The sequence below is a fragment of the Talpa occidentalis genome, unplaced genomic scaffold, assembly GCF_014898055.3.
Source record: "Talpa occidentalis isolate TD23 unplaced genomic scaffold, MPIMG_talOcc4v2.1 talOcc4.2, whole genome shotgun sequence".
Taxonomy (NCBI): Eukaryota; Metazoa; Chordata; class Mammalia; order Eulipotyphla; family Talpidae; genus Talpa; species Talpa occidentalis.
In genome coordinates this window covers 35,705,680-35,709,684 of record NW_023602073.1, presented here as the reverse complement: position 1 = coordinate 35,709,684, position 4,005 = coordinate 35,705,680, and the positions used below count along the sequence as shown (strand labels likewise).

The following is a 4,005-nucleotide window of genomic DNA, read 5'->3' as shown; positions in this document are numbered from 1 at the left end:
ACAAGATCCCCCACTCTTTTCCCTACCTGAGAGCTTCCTCCACATCACAGCTGCAGCCACCGCAGCTCCAGTGAGCACAGCTCCAAGGAGAACCAGGCCAGCAATGATGCCCGCGGTGGGGATGGAGGACTGAGGAGGGGGCACTGGAAGGGAAGGGAAGGCAAGACCCTGAGCCCCAGGCCTCATCCTGAGCCTCTGAAGGTCTCCAGAAGGGCTCCTGATGGCCCTGAGAACAACCTCAGTGCCCACATCCTCCTCCTTACCCCATCTCAGGACTTGGGGCTCCAGCAGGCCTTCATGCTGCACGTGGCACGTGTACTCTGCTCCTCTCCAGAAGGAACCACAACAGCTGCCCACTTTTGGAAGGTTCCATCTCCCCCAGGCCTGGTCTCCACCAGCTCCATCTCCTGGGTCACGTCCTCCCCATCTCGCTGCCAGGTCAGGGTGATGTCCGCAGGGTAGAAGTCCAGGGCCCAACACCTCAGGGTGACCTCATCCTCGGAGATGGGGTGGTGGGTCATGCATGTCTTTGGGGGATCTGAGGTGGTAAATCAGAAAACTCACTTTGTGTTTCCTCCATGGACACTGAAGAATCCTCATGAGACAATCCTCACAATGGACAAGACAACTGGTGTGGCAGGAAGAAGCATAAAATGTAAAAAACAAGCTAATCTGGGGAATCTGTGAGATTCTCCTATTCCTTAGAAAGTTCGAGAATGAGGATGAGAACCCAGGGTAGGATGAAGCAGAGGGAGTGGAACACAGACGTTTTATTCCTGACCTGGGTGGAAGGTGAATGACACAGAAAAGCAGGAATCACATACTGACAATGTTCTCAGACCAGAAACAAGACTGAGAGAGAAACTCGTGGTTCTCAAACAGGCCCTGGTCAAAAGGACCCGGTGACGTTGATGTCAGGGACTGTCTGTCTTTCTCAGGAGAGACGGGATCCCTTCACTGTCCTTCAGGAGAAGCAGGAGTCTCTGGGAGTCTCTCTAGTGCAGAACATGAAGCCCAGGGGAGCCCCCCTCTGGGGACTAGAGAGAGGACTCATTTCCCGCAGTGACTCCAGGCAGGAGGGACCGGGAGGCCTCCAGCCCCTCTTACCCGTGCGCTGCAGAGTCTCCTTCCCGTGCTCCAGGAATGTGCGCAGCCACCTCAAGTACCTGTCCTCCAAATTGTTCCTGAATGTCTCTGCCACACCCTGGGCCTCCCACTGGCGCCGGGTGATCTGAGCGTCCGTGTCCACCGCGGTCCAGGAGCGCAGGTCCCCGTTCAGGGCCAGGTAATCGGCGCCATCATAGGCCCACTGACTGTACGCGCAGAGGAGGCGCCCGTCGGGCCCCACGTCGCAGCCAGACATCCTCTGGAAGGTGTGAGACCCTGTCCAGAATGAAAGGGGGTGAAAGTCCCGCGGGCTGTTCCAGGGCAGGTTGCAGAGAAGCCTGGAGGGGGGAGACCCTGAGCGACCCCCGTCCGTGGGGATGGGGGTGCTGACCCGGCCCGGACCCGCGCCAGCTCACCGGTCTCGCTCTGGTTGTAGAGGCCGCGCAGGGAGTCCAGCTGCGCTCGGTACCTCAGTGTCATGTACCTTAGTATCTGCGTCCTCCCTTCCCACTCCTCCTGCTCCTCTGCTGCACCTGCTCCGCCCAGGGCGGCCCGCGGCTCCAAGCTCTGGCCCGGAGAGTCGCTGTTGAAGCCGCTGAACTGCGTGTCGTCCACGTAGCCCACGGAGATGAAGCGGGGCTCCCCGAGGCCGGGCCGGGACATCGCGGTGTAGAAAGTCCTCATGGAGTGGGGGCCTGGGGCGGGAGGGGAGACCCGGCCTGTTCTTCTCCCCTTCGGGGGCTCGAGTCCCAGGGGGGCGCCCACGAGACAGAAAGTGGGTGAAAGACGAGTGAGAGTGAAAAGCGGCTGCGGGACGAAAATGGCCGGGACTCGGGGGGCCAGAGGAGGCTGGGGCTTCGGGGGACGGAAAGGGGCCAGGACGGGGCGGGGCCGAGGTGGGGGGACGACTAGGGCGGCGGCGAGGTCGCGCCTTTCCCACGCCCGCCCGCGCCCTCTCGCTCCGCCTCTGGGAGCGCCCTGTCCCCTCCCGACCCGCACTCACCCGCCCGGGTCTCCCTCGGGGCCGCGGCCCCCGCGAGCAGGAGCAGGAGGGCTGCGCCCCCCATCCCCCAGGACTGGCCTCTTCCGGGACTGGGGAGACGGAGTCCTGGCAGGTGGGTGAGGACTTTGGAACGGGAGCCGCCCAGGTGCTGATTGGAAACCTCTGGAGACCTGCAGGCAATGGGGAGTGAGCCCTGGGGTGAGTCACCAGTATCCAGGCAGGAGGACCCGCCCAGGCTGTGAGCCCAGAAGTGGAACCGAGGGGAGAGGGCGAATTCCCAGCAGTCACCTTCCAGCCCTGCACCCCGCGCTGGGGACTGAGACCCAGACAGCCACACCGGAGACCTGGGACTTTGCCGCCCCCTCCTCTCCTGCTCCGAGACCTTTGTCACACCGTGTCCCTGAGTCCAGGCCCAGGGACTGGGTCCACAAGTCTCAAACATTTTTCTTTCAGAAACTCTGTACAGTCTCACAAATTATAAGGGATCCCATGTATAATTTTGTTATGTGGGTTATTGCTTTAAATATTTAGAATAAAACCTGTTTAAAGATTTTATTGCTTCTTTACTTTAGAATATAAATAACCTGGGGCCTCCCTGGTGGTGCAAGGGGTTAAGCATCAGCACTATGAAGTGACCTGTAGCTGCAGCAGCACCAGTTCAGGCAGAGGCAGACCTCTCCTGCCTCACCTGCTGCTCCCCTCAGCAGTGTATTTCTGTAGATCTGCCTGTTCTGCTCCCCACTATGTCTTTGGTGAATCCTCTCACCCACCACACCTCTGGCCTGTACCCCAGTTCTTGTATGCATAAATAAATCTTTTTTTAAAAAAAGAATATCAATAACCTATGGTATGCTAATGATGGAGTTTTTGGAGTCAGTGGGTTTGGAGTGCGGGGTCCTTGGGTTCACTCTGGGAAAGGTTTCACCAGAGTTCCTGTTTCAGCGACACGCGAAGATTCCCCAGGCTAGTTTCTCCACAAGAGAGATATTAGTTATATTTAAAGAACAGATTTATTAGACAAGGGACAGAAGAGTAAAGGACACTTGCATAAACACAAGCGGGAAGGAAGAGCTGCCCCCCGAAAGGGGCAGGTTTGCTGAGAGAGGCCTGCATGGTTGCAGGCGGGTGGCCTTGAGGAGAGCTGCCTCCACTGAGGGAGGTCAATGAAGAGAAGTGCAGGCATGATGCAGGTCACGGCCAGGCAGGAGGCTGCTGCCCTGTAGAGAAGAAAATTGGTGAAAAGATGCACCTGCATAGTCACAGGTGGGCAGAGGGATTGCTGCCCCCAGCCTGTGCAGAGACTGCACTGACATAGTCATTTTCTGTTTGGGAGGGGTCACTCCTTGTGAGCCTTCTGGTTAGTTATTGATTTTGGAAAACTATGCAGAATCTGAAAGGGACAGAAGAGTCTACAATGGGCTCAATCTCCATATCTTTACCCTTGGGCCTGTGCTCTAGACAGCAGTCTGATACCCACTTGGATTTTCTGCTTTGAAATCTAGGTTTTGGAGCCTAAGGACCTTGGTTTCTAGATCTGTGACAATGGCTGTGTTAATCCCTTCTACCCCCTGCTCCTTGTGTGAGCCAGATTTCTGGTCTTGGGGCATCTCCTTTCCAGTCTTTTTCTATTGCTCTCCTCCATCTTTCACTAACTTGACAACTTCCAGTACTTCTTTTACTTTTGGGATTTGTGGTGAAAAATAAAGTGAAAATTTCTTTTTAATAATTTGATTCCAGTGTAATGAATACTGAAGATCTTTATAACTTAGTGGAACAATATATTACTTTAAAAAAATCACACATTAGCACAAGACCCAACCAATATGCAGGAGAGTGATGAGAACATATATTATTGAGCAAATGAATATAATAAAGATTCCAGCAGAATTTCCAGT

At 55.5% G+C, this 4,005-nt stretch overlaps 1 pseudogene; it reads right to left on the bottom strand.

Annotated features, from left to right (window-relative positions):
- Positions 1 to 2,175, bottom strand: part of LOC119251211 (class I histocompatibility antigen, Gogo-OKO alpha chain-like) — a 6,948-nt pseudogene extending 4,773 nt beyond the window's left edge.
- Between the last annotated feature and the right edge of the window lie 1,830 nt (positions 2,176 to 4,005).